Genomic DNA, 17,157 nt, shown 5'->3' with positions numbered 1-17,157 from the left:
TTGTAAACCTCGGATTGCATTAAATTGGTACACCCCCCAGAGGATGGCGAGGCGGAAAATATTTTATTCTCCTTGGTATTTCCTCTTTGGATTGCTTTTTTGTCAGAAGGTATCCCTTCCTACACAAAATATTCCTGCCATGATGCAGCCACCATTGCTCTATGGTGCAAGGGTGCCTGTGTTGGTGCGAGGCAGTACACAGTGCACCAGTGCAAGGAGTGAGCAGAAATGCTCTGCATCCTTGTAAATATGGCGACTTTCTGCTCTCTCCCTTTTACACAATGCTGACAAATTGCATGAAATAATAAGAAATATGCCCTCGTCTTTGTAAATATGAAGCATTTCTGCTTTCTCCCTTACATCCTGATATAAAAGCCTACGGTCTGACTCCATCTTGAGCAGGTTGAGACTCCATTTTCCCTATTTATTCTTAGTTATTGACATATTTACCTGTGCCACAGATATCGCCTGTCCTTATCTTTCCAAAAACCTGTGAAAGTGTCAAGTAATTTAGACAATGACATCGAAAAGACATCTGCTGCGCAGACAATGACCTCAATACCATACTGGATGCAACATTGGTCTGGGACAAATGCCTTGTTATCTCTAGTTCAAAATCAAGTAATAAAAGTACCAAACAATGTAGTCTGAATTTACGTGTTTTAACTTATTTATTGGTAAGAATGCATATTGATGCACACAGGTAATGTCAGGCATTCCTACGGTTATGTCATAAATTTGTATGTAAGATAAGCCTCGATAAAAAAGGCCTGTCAAGTGACCACTTGGCAGGAGAGGTTATTTTCCCCAGATTGTAACACAAGATACTGCCAGAAGATCTTGACAGAGAATCTTGTTCTGCATTGAAAGCTGTTACTGTACCATGTCAGGCAGGACAAGAGCAGATGACAGTGCAGGTTTTCTTTTCGAGGAAACACTCTCTCAGCTCCTGATAATTACAGCTTCTAGCTGTAAACAGGTATGCAGTGCATTCTTCTCCCTAACAAACTCTAGATGCGCTACTCCATGCTCTCCTAGTCCAGCACATAGAAGAAGTTTTAGGGTATTATGTTGCTAGATGATATTTCCACTTTGGTAGAAATATTCATATTGTTTTCTTTGCTCGTAACATGCTTTAGTGCAGTTCTAATAATATTCTATGTGGTTATTGTTAATGTATTGAGCTACAGGATGAGCCGCTGAAATAAACACATTTAGAAATGGGGTGGCTAGTTGGCAGTAGTTTGCACTCTGTCTAAGAAGGGACACTCACTCAAGTCAAGGTAAGGGAGTCACACAGCTATTACAACACCTGTTTACTCCCTAGGTAGCTTGGCACGAGTAGTCAGGATTATCTCAGGGACAATGTGTAACATAGTTGTACTCACACACACAGTAACACAGTGAAAACACTACAAAAGGAGTCCACACCTGCTTAGAAAAATAGCCAATATTAATCTGAACAAAGCAGGACCAAAACGCCAAAAATCCCACATACACAAGTAAAGATATCACTTCAAGGTTTAAGTAATTTTAGTCCATAGGAATCAATGGATGCATGTCTTTTACCACAAAGTACCTTGGATGCATCAAACATCTAAGATGAATTAGGAAGAGAGGAGGTGAGGTGCAGTTAAAGCAAAGAGATGCGCTGGATCCTTACTCCACAGGGGGGAGGTGAGGCTTCAGTTCCTTACTGCCAGTGGAGGTGATGCTTCGGTACCTTACGGCTAGACAGGGAAGGTGATTCATCGGTTCCTTACTGTCAGATAAGGTGATGCATCTGTTACTTACTAGAAGGGGAGGTAATAAGTTGATCTGCAGACTCACGATCTTGTGGGCATATTACCAAGCAATAGCGATAATTATCGCTATTGCTTGGTTAGAGAGAAAAATTTACCACTGAGCTGCGGTGATTTTTACCGCAAATAAACCTTGGTATTACCAAGGTTTATCGCAAATGTGATAAAAATCGCTGCAATGCATGAATATCGCTGAAAAGTCAGCGATATTCATGCATTACCGAGCTCTTAGCCATGTTATCCACCTCCCATTGGATAACATGGCTAAGAACTGCTCAGGGCAGGTGCTAGCTTTTGGAGATATTCGCGCTTAGCACGAATATCTCCAAAAGTTGGTAATAGGAGATAGCGATGTTAGCAACTGTTTTCAGTCGCTATCATCTTGGCACGCCCACTTTGCATATCATTAGTGATAAATATCACTGACATGCAAAGTGGGGCCCAAGATGGTCGCTATCTCCTACTAGCTGTCGCTAACTGGTGTTAGTGACAGCTAGGTAATAGGGAGGGAGATAATTTTATCTCCGCTTTCCTGGCTTTTAAAGCCAAAAAAGCAGAGATAAACCCCCTTGATAATATGCCCCTTGGTTCCTTACTGCAGTCCAACATTGATGAAGAGATGGTATTGAGGGATGATGCATCAAAATTCCAGACACACTGGATCGATTTCACAGCCACGAAGCAGGTGCTGTGTTTATTCTTCAGCGGAAAAGAATGTGCTTTATTGTAATTAGAGCAGGCACCACCGACGTCGATGACACAATGCTCGGGACCACTATGATTCTTCAGTCGCAAAGCAGGCGCTGCATCTATTTTTCAGTAGGTGCTGCATTGAGAAAACAGGCGCTGAGAATCGATGCATGGATTTTCTCATAAGGTTACACTTCCATAGACTAGGAATTGGAGTGGGTACCACTAGACAAGTCAGGGCTCCCAGCAGAAGAGCCTAGGCACTGGCAAGTGAGGTATTCTTAAAAGGAAGGAGGTAAGCACACATAAGCCCTTGGGGAACCTTGGAAGCAGCATGTAGAAAGCAAAGTCCAGTCCTTTCACTCCCAGGACAGAAGCAGCAAGCAGCAAGCAGCAAGCAACAGGCCAGCACTAAAATGCAACAGGCAAAGTGATAGTCCCAGCTACAGCAACCATTTGTTCTTCATGGCACAATGTCCTAAGTAAAGAAGTGTTCTGATTTTGGCGAGTCAACGGTCCAATAATTACACCCCTTTCTGCCTTTTGCTATGTTATGTTAGAAAGCACTTGTAAAGCGTGCGTACACCCTAGGGTTTCATGGGGCTAAAACTGAAGACTATTGCAGCCGAGATACTAGGCATAGGCTTGCTCAAATAGCCATGTTTTTAAAACCTTCCTGAAGCTGAGAAGGTTATCGCAGCTTCTGAGCACCAAGGGAAGAGAGTTTCAGAGTCTGGGGGCTAAGAGAGTAAAGCGGTAGCCTCCCTGTCGTTTCATCTGAAAGATGAAGTAGTAAGCATAAGTGGTGGGCTGAGCGGAGGTTACGCCAAGGGGTATATTTGGTAATCATACTGCTGATGAATCTGGGGCTTTTGCCGTGCAAAGCCTTGAAGGCTAGGCAGCAGGTTTTAAAGGCTACTCGTTGGGATATCGGGAGCCAGTGGAGTTGTGCCAGGCCAGGTCTGGCTGACAGCCACTTGGGTTGTTTATGAATCAGTCTGACTGCCTGATTCTAGACCGTTTGAAGTATTTTTTGTAGACCAACAGGTAGACCGAGATAGATAGAGTTAGAGAAGTGGAGCCATGGGAGAATGAGGGCTAGCACCACCCGTATTAAAGCTGAATAGGTCAGCAGGTGTGCGATTTTCCTGATTTTCCTTTTAAATAGGCCAACTTCAAAGAAAAGTATTTGTAGTGCACAAGGCCCTGCCTTTCCCTGCCCTGACTCCAGACACACTACAGGGGGGTGGAGAAGGTTTTGTGTGAGAACAAGCACTGCTCTATACTGGTGTAACTCCTCCCACCAATCTAGCTAAGGAAGGCCCTTCAGCCTGGTGATGTCTAATCAGACTATGCAAGGCACACCTCAGCTCCCTTTTTTTGACTGTCGAGAGTAAATGCACAAGAGCTCAACTGTTAGCTAACAAAGACCTGTATTCTACAGACAGACAGAGGCACAGAATGGTTAAGCAAGAAAATGCCCACTTTCTAAAAGTGGCATTTTCAAACACACAATTTAAAAACCAACTGCACCAAAATGTGTGATTTTAAATTGTGAGTTCAGAGACCTAAAAATCCAAATCCTAATCTATTCCCAATAGAAAATTACACTTAAAAGATACTTCAAGGTAATCCCCATGTTACTCTATAGGGGAGCTAGTCCTTATATTAGTGAAATCAAAATTAGCAGCATTTCACTATTAGGGCATGTAAAAACACCAGTACATGTCACACCCTTTAAATACACTGCACCCTGCCCATGGGGTTACCTTGGCCCTACCCTAGGGGTGACTCACATGTAGTAAAAGGGAAGGTATGGGCCTGGCAAGTGGGTGCAACTGCTAGGTCTAACTGGCAGTTTAAAACTCACACACAGACACTGCAGTGGCAGGTCTGAAGCATGTTTGCATGACTGCTCATGTAGGTGGCACACAGTGCTGCAGGCCCACTAGTACCATTTGATTTATAAGCCCTGGGTACACCTGGTGCACTTTACTAGGGACTTACTAGTAAATCAAATATGCTAATCATGGATAAACTAGTCACGAATACAATTTAGACAGAGAGCATATGTCTTCTATTCCTAATGTCTGACCAGGCTGTAAAGCCACCACAATTTGCATGTTGTCAGCGTACGAAGTCAGGCTGAAGCCAAATGAACTGATCACGGTGTCCAGCGAGATAACATACACATTAAAAAGAGTAGGGCTGAGGGAGGACCCCTGGGGTACTCCGCACGGCAGTGAGAAAGGTTTGGAGTTAAAATTACCCAGTGCCACTGCCTGAGATCCGTCTGACAAAAAAGATCTAAGAAGGTCCTAAGCTTTGCCCAGGATACCACACGCAGACAAATGGTCCATTAGAACACCGTGATGGACCGTGTCAAAGGCTGCGGACAGGTCCAGCATAATCAGGACTGCTTGGGTCCATAGCGTTTGTCCCAATTAGGAAAGTACTGAACTGGCAATTCATGGTTTTCTTGACCAGGTTTGCCGGTAATGGGAGGTGAGATATGGGTCGGAAGTTATTTGGCTCCTTTGCGTTCTGATTAGTGCTGTACTCAAAAAAGTCATTACTGTGACAAATAACAGAATGGTGTCAAGTGTAAGCCAACATGGGGATGAAACCAGTTTAAAATCAAGCAAATTAGTGCACCTCTCTTGGTAGATACTGAGAATCCCCAAATGGGTAAGAAGAGCAGAGCAAAGGAGAGAAAGCATAGCTCCTTCCACTGGGCTCCTGGATTAAGACATGTTTGGTAATTGTTAGAACTGGTATCCTTGGCGTGGTTTCCCCCTATCTTTTTGCCTCTACCTCCTGTTTTTTTGCTGCTGTGCTGGATTTCGGTTTTTCTGGTTTAGATGCTTTGGACACTCTGCCACTGCTGATCAGTGTCAGAGTGTAAGTGCTCCTTGTGTAAATTGTTATTGTGATTGGATATACATGATTGGCATATTTGTATCACCAAGAAACCCCTAGTAAAGTGCACTGAGTGTGCCTTGGCTGATGATGTCAAATGCTACTAGTGGGCCTGCAGCACTGATTGTGCCACCCACATGAGTAGCCCTAAAATGGTGTCTCAGGCCTGCCACTGCAGTGCCTGTGTGCAGTGTGTGAACTGCCATGTCCTCCTGGTCAGTGTCCCCACTGACCAGGTCTAACCCTTCCCTTTCTGTGTACATTGGTCACCCCTATGGAAGGCCTAATGTACCCCCCTGGGCAGGGTGCAGTGTATGTGAAAGGTAGAGCATGTACTTGTGCAGGTGACATGCTCTGGTAGTGAATTACAGCCATTTTCGTTTTTCACTGCTGCAAGGTTATCTTGCTCTATAGGCTATCATGGGGGATGCTGGCTACAGTGGCTACCTGCATATTTTCCCATAAGAGCAAGATAGGACATAAAAGTCTAGTATCCCTGAACTCAGAATGTAATAACACATCTTTTAGGAACTGTAGTTTTTAACTCCTGTGTTTGAGAATAGCACTATTAGAAAGTTGCTGTTCTCTTGTCTGACCTAGCACCTGGGCCTGAATGGGGCTGTGCCTGCCTTCCACAATGCTGGCTCCACCTCCTGCTAGGCGGCTGACGACCCTGCCCCTCACCCTGAAAGGAAAGGAGAAGCCAGGAAAAACAAAGTGCCCAGGGAACACCCAAAACTGGTTCAGACTGGGCTCAGAGCCCTCCTGCCAAAGAGAACAAAGACTTTTAGGGGATTAAGTACAGGACCCCTGACCACAGAAAATGAGACCATCCTGGAATCAAGAAGGAACCTCTGCCAAGGAGAAAGCAGAAACTGAAGAAGGAAGACTGCCCTGCTAATGCTCTGCTGGACTGACCTGCTGTTGCTTTGCTGCCAAGGAGAGGGGAAGGACTTTGCCTTGGTACTGTGTCCCCAGTCTTGAAGGAATCTCCAAGGGCCTGAGAGAGAGCTGGCTCCCTGTTATGAAGTCCCGGGAACAAAGGGACTTCACCCCCAGCTTCCCTGAACTCTACTAAGAGAGTTCTGTCCTTCCTGGAGTGTGTGGCCCATGTGTGGTGCCTCTAGAAGTTGTACCTGTGTTGGGAAGCTGGAATCTAAGCTTTTAAAGACTTTCTGCAAGTTTAGTCGCATCGCTTGCTCGCTTGAGGTGCGCATCTGAGGAAGTTCCCGCCGCTACGAAGGTCGAGATCGTCGCAACGCTTGTTGCCACTGCCAGAGCCGTTGAATCCTTCGTTGCGGGAAGATTACCATCGCTGCGAGTGTTGACGCAGAGCCTGTCGTCGCTGGGTGAGATCGCCGCAACGCTTGCTTGCGGACCGCATCACTTAGCTGCACGTGTTGTCGCAGAACTATGGCATCGAGGAGCTGTGAGAGAGAGATCACTGCTGGTCCACGCATCATCGCCCTGGAGATCGTCACAACTCCAAAGATCATCGCATCGTGCCTTTGCGAGAGAAAACTTCCTACGGAACCTACGCACCGGAATCAATACAAGTCAGCCTTCCTCCCCATACAGACCGGATTTGTCGCAACACGCCCGCTTCTGCAGCGGGGTTGTCGCATCGCCTCCCCAGGGTCTCAGGAGCAACGCAGCGCTTGTTTTCCACCGCACCAGCTTCTGCTTTGGAACTTTGTTGCTTTTAAAAGGTACTGTTGGCAAAAAGTGAGGCAACTGTGAACTTTTCACGCAACTGTGGATTATTTTATCGCAACCTTATTGAACTCTTTTGCAACCATATTCTTGAACTGTGCATGTTGGATTTTTGTCGTTTTGGTCTTGTGTAGTTTAGATTAAATATCTTTATTTTTCTGAACTGTTGTGGAGTCAGTTAGTGGTGTTTTCACTGTGTTACTGTGAGTGTTGGTACACATACTTTACACATTACTTTTGGATAAGCCTGGCAGCTTGTGCCAAGCTACCAAGGGGGTAAGCAGAGGTTATCCAAAGAGTGTTTCCTCGTTACCTTAACTAGAAGCATGGGTCCCTATTTGGACAGTGGTACCTACCTCTGCCAACTAGAGACCCCCAGTTCTAACAGTAATCAGCTAAATAGTGTCCGTGGATACAGGCGTTTTTGACCAAAAGAAAAGTATAACGCATCCTAGCAGATTTAACTTCGGTAACAAACAGAGAAATACGTGCACAACATAGGTATGTTATTAGCAAAGACTTAGCAGCAGTTCCAAGGAAATCATTGGTACCTAAGGAAGTTGTATACAGATTCCAGGTAGAAGGAGACAGCTGAAAGAGGAGGCAGGTGGGGGAATCAGAGATGTTTTAAGGCATGGGCAAAGTGGGCTCATAAAAAATAAAAAAATAAATACATAACATACCTGGAGGCTGGGTCCTGAATCTTCTCTGCTCCTGCCTCCAACAGGAACAGGAAGCAGGCAGCCAGGCTCCCTCCCCTAAGCCAATCACAATGCTACAACGCAGGGTTGTGATTGGTCTGAGCGCTGTGGCACGGCGCTCAGCCAGGGGCTGGAGAGGTGGGCACATATGGCCGAGATACCCGCCACCCCCTCTCAACACAATCCCCAAGAATTTGGGAAACCGGAAACAGTTCTTGAACTTTTGGAAGGCGGGAAGGGAGTCACCCTTCCCGGCCGTATTTATTAAAATATGAAACAAAATAAAAACATTAAAATAACAGTTTCATATAATGTACAATTTCATTTCCACATTACGATGTTGGCTAACCTTAACAGATCTCTAATACAAAGGTTCTCCTAGCCGAACTAACATCCTACAAAACATTTGACTTGAAATTGTACATCCTAACGTTAAGGGCCAACGGCAAGGTCGTAACCGGTGTCAGATCCCTAAACCAGAAATACCCCCCTCACTTGTGAGAGGGGCGACCGCACAGAGGCGTACCTCAAGTGCATTTACCAATTTCCCTTTGTACTTGACGGGGGCCCAAATAAACTCGACGCCATTTAACACCTTAGCTGCGTGTAAACATTTCTCCCCAGTGCTGCGCTGTCCATTAGAACTAGTTCTGAATGGACATTCAATGGTCGTGCGCAGCACTGGGGAGGTAGCGCTGCTGACGACCATTGGCCGTCAGCAGCACTTAAGGGGTTAACGGTCGTTCGAGGACTCGTGTGAGGTGTCTAAAAGGTAGCGTAAACCCCCTCCCGCACCCCACACAACTTACCCATCTGCCGTCGCAGATGTCCTGGCCCCGGGAAATTCCCCAGGAGGGGCCGTAGCCCCTCCTATCCAGGAAGGGGCCTTGACCACCTTTCCTTTCCTTCCGGCGGCCTCTCCTTAGACAGGACCGCCTCCCCGTTGAGGGGCCAATTGGCCACCTCCCCCGCGCGCTCCCATCCGTAATGGGTGACGCCCCCTCATAGGGATCTTCCAATTACTGCTCACCGATCATGACCTTACCGCCCGACCAAAATAAATACGACAGTTCTACCTAAGTTACTAAGATCAATAAAGCAAAACAACATTCATTATCAAGCGTAAATACTGATCAATCCTTGTCCAAAATTACTTTATTAGCAAAAACATACTGAAAATAATCAATCTTTATTGCATCGTTAAGAACTTTCACGACAATCATCACAACCTGTAAGAAAGCAGAGAAAACCAAAAGATACTATATCAACTGTATTTACAATGAATCGCTGTCCTCAAGGGCTGGTGGGTGGGTCAAAATTGCTCTTCGTTCCGTCTCGAGCTCACGTGCAGCGGGGAGGTGCAGCTTCAGAGCACAGGAACAAGAGGATGCTTTGTTGGGTTCCGCTCCTCTTATCCGTCTTCAGGGTGGGCGTGAACCCGCCCCCGCCTGCCTCCAGGGCGTGGCCGGCCGTGCTGGTGTCTAGGCCAGCCCACTCTAGGGCGGGAAAAAGGCGCGCCCCGGCTACGCCGCTTCGGGCATACCAGCCGAGACTCGCCTCCCGCCCAAGATGGCTTCCCGGGGGGATCGTGGTACTCGACCATACGTTCGAGGGACCGATTGGTCGCCCCTTTCCATATGGCCGAGATACCCGCCACCCCCTCTCAACACAATCCCCAAGAATTTGGGAAACCGGAAACAGTTCTTGAACTTTTGGAAGGCGGGAAGGGAGTCACCCTTCCCGGCCGTATTTATTAAAATATGAAACAAAATAAAAACATTAAAATAACAGTTTCATATAATGTACAATTTCATTTCCACATTACGATGTTGGCTAACCTTAACAGATCTCTAATACAAAGGTTCTCCTAGCCGAACTAACATCCTACAAAACATTTGACTTGAAATTGTACATCCTAACGTTAAGGGCCAACGGCAAGGTCGTAACCGGTGTCAGATCCCTAAACCAGAAATACCCCCCTCACTTGTGAGAGGGGCGACCGCACAGAGGCGTACCTCAAGTGCATTTACCAATTTCCCTTTGTACTTGACGGGGGCCCAAATAAACTCGACGCCATTTAACGGTCGTTCGAGGACTCGTGTGAGGTGTCTAAAAGGTAGCGTAAACCCCCTCCCGCACCCCACACAACTTACCCATCTGCCGTCGCAGATGTCCTGGCCCCGGGAAATTCCCCAGGAGAGGCCGTAGCCCCTCCTATCCAGGAAGGGGCCTTGACCACCTTTCCTTTCCTTCCGGCGGCCTCTCCTTAGACAGGACCGCCTCCCCGTTGAGGGGCCAATTGGCCACCTCCCCCGCGCGCTCCCATCCGTAATGGGTGACGCCCCCTCATAGGGATCTTCCAATTACTGCTCACCGATCATGACCTTACCGCCACAGGCCGGATAGTTGACCGGCTATCCGGACCCCCCACAAAACACTCCTACCTAAAGGTCATGCTGTAAACTCCTTAACCATGCTATGAAGTCACCTATGAGTAATTCGTTCCCCACCCGGGACAAATGAACACCGTCCCCCAAGTACATACTGTCCCCTTTAATACAACCATGCGAAACAGAATGCAGTGTACTTGAACGAAACAATCTACTCATTTTATTATTAATTTTCCTTACTGAATGATTCAGCGCAGAAACAGAAATAGCCCCCCGCCACACTTTCCGTGGGATCATATGGGACCATGCAATTGTGCACCCTGGAACTCTTCTCGCCAACCAACTTACCGTGGAAAGCATCGCCTCAAGAAGAAGTCGTCTACCAGTGGTCACCAAATCATTGCCCCCAAGATGTACTATGACTACAGACGGCGGTGACCTTGTCCGCCCTAACAAACCCTCGAAAAATGATCGAAACTGGTCAATACAGAGCCCGCCCTTTCCGTAGAAGGACACACTGTACCCGTATTCCCCAGCCACGTGAATCATGTCACCTGCTTTGAATACGTCCGCGGCACGCCTCACGTATGAGTGGCCCACGACCCACACCTCCTTTTTCACAGCCGGTAATGTCTGACCGCTGGCCCCCCGGTGTCGGGTCGACTGGACAGTCCGCCCCGCCTCGTAGGCTTGCGCAACTGAAAAACCAAACAAAAACAAGAAGCGTGAGTACATCGTTACAGCTTTACAACATGTGCAACCGTACATACCTCTTATAACAGTTCGAGGACCAACGCCCCACACGTTTTATTTGTTCAACATTCAGACCCCTGGCTGTAGCTTCCGTAGCAGCCCCTATCCGAAAGGAATGGGTCCCAAAGTCGCCGGGGTTCAAGCCTGCGGCAGAAATCGACATCACAAGCACCCGCTGAAACTGAAACCTCGTCAGTGGGGTGGCGTCAGCGTGTCTTAACAAGGTCCCCCCCCATGCTGCCACCCTCTGCGCTAAATATGCTTCTACGCACCCGACAGGGCACATGGCAGACCCGGGGATCCTCTGGATGATTACGCAGTCCCCGATTGCATCCTGATCGGATTTGGATTTTACAAATGAGACCGTCATCGTCTCCTCTCTGACCTGAATGTGTTCCCGGCACAGTCCCCCCATCGTATCCTGCTTGTTCTTTGCCACTAATTCGCTTACCCGCATAGCCCCGTGGAATGCTAATGCAAATGCGGCTCGGAACAACACTGCTTCGTACTGGGATGAACACGTTACCGGTAGCACGGATAATAACAGGGTCAACCTATCCAAACCTATCGGGTGCCTATCGTCTACTCTGCGACCCTCAAGGCGTTGCCACCCACGTAGCGCTTTCTGCACAACGAAAGACGCTGTCGGGTCCTGGAACCCATGAGCCCTTGCCATGAAGGAAATGGCGGCCCGATGCCTCTGGGCCGTAGCTACTGACTTGCCTGCGTGACGTAAAGAGAGCAGGAATCTTACTACAGACTCTTCCAGACCCCAAAGCCCCCTCCCGGCAGTACCCAAAAAGGCCCAATAGGAACGGAACGCCCCTTCATATGCCTTCCTCGTCCTGGGTGCTAAACTCTCTCCCTCGAGGTCTTGTAGTTCAGGGCACCGAGAGACCAGAGAGCTTCGGGAAAGGGTGCCGCCACCGGGTCCGCTGTGGGCAGAAAACCCCAGAAGGCCTGCATACGGAAACGAGAGAGCGCATCAGCCGCTTGGTTCATCACCCCCGGCACGTGTCGCGCCCTAAACAGTACATTTAGTTGCATGCACAACAACACAATTTCCTTGAGTAGTCTCAGAATCAATTTGCAACGTGCTGCCTGACTATTGATACACTCAACCACGGTCATGTTATCAGACCAGAAAACCACAGAGTGACCCCTAAACCTTTCTGGCCATGTTTTCAAGGCCACCAGAATAGGGAACAGTTCGAGAAAAGCAATGTTACTCGTCAACCCGCACTCATGCCACCATGACGGCCATTTTTGAGCCGACCATTGTGTACCCAATATGGCGCCAAAACCCACACTCCCCGCCGAGTCTGTCCATAGTCCCAACTCCTCGGAAGACACTGCTGGTTTATTCCAGACAATTCGACCATTGAAATTCGCCAGGAACGCGATCCAAATGCGCATGTCCTGGCGAACCTCTGCCGAGAGTCTCGTACGATGATGTCCTTCCTTCAAGCCGACCATGGACTGTGCAATCGAGCGGGAAAAGGGGCGTGCCATCGGCATTACTCTTAGGGCAAAATTCAACTGACCTACCACCTGTTGCAATTGATGTAAGTTCACTTTCGTTGCACGAATACATGTCTCAAGGGATAACCTGAATTTTAACACCTTTTCTTTAGGTAAACGAAAACAACCTTCCACTGAGTCGAGTTCGATCCCCAGAAACTCGATTAAGGTCGAGGGACCCACCGTCTTACCTGGCGCCAATGGCACACCAAATTGATTCATTAGGACACAAAATTCATGTAAGGCCTGTCCACACTCAGAATCCCCGGCTGCCCCCAGAAACAGAAAGTCATCGAGATAGTGCATAACATGTTGAAAACCTGTCTTCCTCGTGAATACCCACTGCAGAAAACAACTGAATTTCTCGAAATAGGCACATGAAATCGAACATCCCATAGGCATACATTTATCCATGTAATAGCGACCCTGAAACTGAAAACCAAGGAGACGCTGATCGTCTGGGTGTACCGGGAGCAACCGGAACGCTGACTCGATGTCCGATTTGGCCATCAGCGTCCCGGGCCCCAGGCGATTCAACATGGCAACGGCCTCATCGAAAGATGCGTACCGCACCGAACATACTTCCGGGTCTATCGCGTCATTCACGGAAAGACCATGTGGGGCTGACAAATTGTGTATCAGCCGAAACTCACCCGGGTCCTTCTTGGGAACCACCCCTAGAGGAGAACACACAAAATTAGCAACTGGTGGCAAATCGAATGGACCGGCGACACGACCTCGAGTCACCTCTTTCCTAATCTTTACCTGCACCACCGCCGTGTGCTGTAAGACCGACATTTGATTCTTACAGTCCGGTACCCCCTGAAAATCCCCCACTGGGATGCGGAAACCATATGAAAACCCGTTCCGCAACACCCCAGCGGAAGCATAATCTGGGTATTCGCTGAGCCAAGGAATCATTGCCATGGTATCAATCGGGGTCGGTAAAGGCGCCCCTCGGACTATATTAGACCTGTTTGGCGCCTCCCTTACCACCGTTATCACCCGTTTTGGCTCTGCACATGGACTCAGGATGGGATGGCTGCCCGCATCCCCCACACTCATGTCTGAATTTGCATGACCCCTGGGGCCTGGTACATTTGCCCCTGTTAAAATTCCAACAGATCCCCCTTTTACCTGTGTTGCCACTCGGCTTCGTGTGGGACTCGTTACTTGTACCCGTCCGAAAGGGTGTCCCAGAGTTTTGGCGGGAGGATTCCCCCCCGTTACTCCCTACTAATGGCACCTTAAACATCCCTGTACTCTCCATTTTTTGCCAAGACACAGAGTCGTAACAGTCCCAGGACAACAACGGGTTGTGTTCCTTAGCTTTTCTAAACAGATTATCATAGCAGAACCACTGATTCCCCCCATATGCCACAGAATACTCCATAATACGTGACTGATAAATGGGTAACTCGGTCAGTAACTCAGGTCTGCGCTCCCCCATGATGGAAGTAAAAATTCCCCACGCTCTGCCCCAAGTACCAATGGTCTCATCAACCTTAAAGGCGGCCATTTTTGCGCGCCAAACACTCGGATGCATGAGCTCCTTTTGACTCTTTACATGCTCGATCTCGTAATGGTCGGTAAGCAATGAAAACATGTTTACATATTTGTCCGCCCAAATCAATTCCTTGACTTCTAGTGGGACGTGCTGGGCAATCTTCTCTTTTCGAGAAGGTGCAGAGTCCCCCCCCGCAATCGGCAATGGCCGCTTACCTGAAGTAGACCCCACGCTTGTCGCCGAACTTGGGCCTGCTGTACTTCCAACCGCTGGGACCTGCGGGGGAACAGGAGATGTAGTCTTCGCAGCCTCCCTGGATTCCCGCAGTTGCCTCATCACTGCCCGGGCGTCGTCAGCCGTGGCCCCCTTCGCTATCGTTTCCCAACCACGCTGCCAATTGCGCCGCTAACTCGGGGGGCATATCCCCCCTGTTCGCAGGGGTGACCACCACAGGGATTGGGTTCCCCTCCTTTTGCGCCGGGGTTGGCTCCTCTCGTGGCGCTTCGGGAACCGGGGTCTCCCCCCCAAGTGCTCCCCTTCTGGGCCTCTTACTCTTTCCACCGGGAATTGTTCCCTGTAAAGGCCGTTTCGGTCCTCCTTCCCCGTCCTTAGCCTCAACCTTTCTCTTCAGATCGGCTATCTCCTTCATGAGCATGCGGAGCATCTCCTCGGTACCGACCCGCTTTCCGACCTTCTTGGGCATTCTTAGACGGGATATCTGTAAGACAAAAAGAGGGATTACAACGCTCAAAATTGCTCTTCGTTCCGTCTCGAGCTCACGTGCAGCGGGGAGGTGCAGCTTCAGAGCACAGGAACAAGAGGATGCTTTGTTGGGTTCCGCTCCTCTTATCCGTCTTCAGGGTGGGCGTGAACCCGCCCCCGCCTGCCTCCAGGGCGTGGCCGGCCGTGCTGGTGTCTAGGCCAGCCCACTCTAGGGCGGGAAAAAGGCGCGCCCCGGCTACGCCGCTTCGGGCATACCAGCCGAGACTCGCCTCCCGCCCAAGATGGCTTCCCGGGGGGATCGTGGTACTCGACCATACGTTCGGGGGGACCGATTGGTCGCCCCTTTCCATTCTCCATGGAGGCTGTAATGCAGCCTGTACAAGGAAGGGCAAAAGTGTGCATGGCTGGTTTGAGAGACCCGAGAGAGCTGACCAACCAGTCATTGCGCACTCAGGTGTGGTCAACCACTCTTCCCCTGCCCTGCCCCATAAGCAGAGGAAACATAAAATGGTAATAACTCAAAGTTATTATCATTTTATGCTTTTGCTTCCCTCACGAGAAAGCAGTGGGACGATGCTCCTCCACCATAGTGGAGGAGCCACCACTGACAGTCATATGTCACATGGATTATTTGTATAATATTAGTGAGCTGCTGCTGTGTTACAATATTCAAAACAAAAGTCACTATCCCTAAATATTAGATGCAAACAGATTAAGAATTTAGAGCAGTGTGCCTCTGCACTGTCAGGGACCAGGTCAAAGAAGGAATGAAAGGGGTGAAATTGGATCATGAATCCAAAGATCTTTCGAACAGGGACGCGTTTGGCCCACGCCACCCCAAATCCTTAAGATGTCCCTGGGGGGAATTTCAATAAAAGTCTTAAAAATCCTCCACAAATACCGATGAAAGAACAGGTACCGAGGGAACTGGGTAGGAAAACAATCAAAACTGTCAAACGATGTAGGATGACTAAATGGACTAATCGTCAGCAAGCGAGACACTGCAGCAATGGTGTTGCCAGGCGAACAATTTGTGTGCCCAGCGTCTGAAAAATAGATGGCGCTTTGCAACCAGAAGTTGCCTAACACAACGCAGCATGGCTGTCTGTGTCAATGCCATATTAAGTGTGATACAAAGATTCAATATACCCTTGCATAACGATGGAAATACTATCGTAAATACTGCGTTTTCATGGGATACCTCATATATGTTGCTTTTTTTTTTAACCTAATTTCTTGGCATATTTGAAACCATAGGAGATGGCAAGCTGTAAGCAAAACTCCTGTTGCTGTTGCATATGACCTTTCCACTTTTGCTCAGGCTGCAGTGTTAATATGTACTTATACACCAACAGTCATGCTCAGATTGGTTAAACAGAAATTGTGCTAAACACACATGATTCAGCTGTACCAGTGACCTAAATGACTACAGTACTTAGGACATTACACCTTTCCAGTGACAAAGCCTGCGATATGTGTAAATAGCATATTTCTGCATGTTGAATAAAAAAGAGATCATAATCCTGGGACAGTTACTAAACTGTAACATTCTAGTTCTTCGGCAAGTTACAGTTTTGATTTCAGATTAACATGTGAAGGTTGTGCGTCATGAACGGAGTCAACCTGACAGTTGTGGTGAGGCAGGAGCCCAGAATTGTGAAGTATCACTCTTAGTTGTTCAAGCTCGAGGGCAATGGGCCTTTTGGTGCAGAAACCCCTGATGAGGCTCCCTAACAGGAAGTACCATCTCTTTACAAATCAGTTAGGTGAATGTGGAAGGTAAATTGAGCTATTAAACACAAAGGCAGCCACACCAGGGTGGTACCTGATTGAAATAGAAAAAACCCTATGCAGGCTTGGTAAAACCACACTACCGAGACGCCCGAGACACCCCTCTGCCAGAGTGGAATAATTCGAAGGACTGACCATAAAACCTGCACTCCACTCGAGCTCATTTGTGTCTCTTACCTCACCCAATCCTCCACGGTCTGTGACCCGAAGACCCGCCGAATGTGGAGGGGAATGGTAATTGTATCCTACAGGTTGACCCTAAACCTGGTTTTCAATAAAACTGCTGCTGCTCTCGAGCAGAAGAAACATTAAACGGTTCAAAATAATAAACAGCCGTTTGCACTGGTGTACATAAAATACAACGTTTAACATAGTTTTAAACACACAAGATGATGGACTGAATGTTGCACAATGGCAAAACATTCACCCCTAGTCACAGATCTGGGTTTAATCCATCGTTATTTTGATCACCAAGCAACCCCAGTTCAGACATGGCCATATGCAAATCAGTCTTGACCCTGTGCCTCATGGGAACAGTCCATCCTGAACTGCCAAGCCATGTCTTTCCTGGACCGGAATCAAGTATCCTAGGACCGCTTTCTGGCTATCAGCCGTCTTCAGCCAGGATATCTTGACTCCAGTGGCTT

Source organism: Lissotriton vulgaris, chromosome 4_1, assembly GCF_964263255.1.
Source record: "Lissotriton vulgaris chromosome 4_1, aLisVul1.2, whole genome shotgun sequence".
NCBI lineage: Eukaryota > Metazoa > Chordata > Amphibia > Caudata > Salamandridae > Lissotriton > Lissotriton vulgaris.
Note: the sequence above shows the minus strand (reverse complement) of the source record.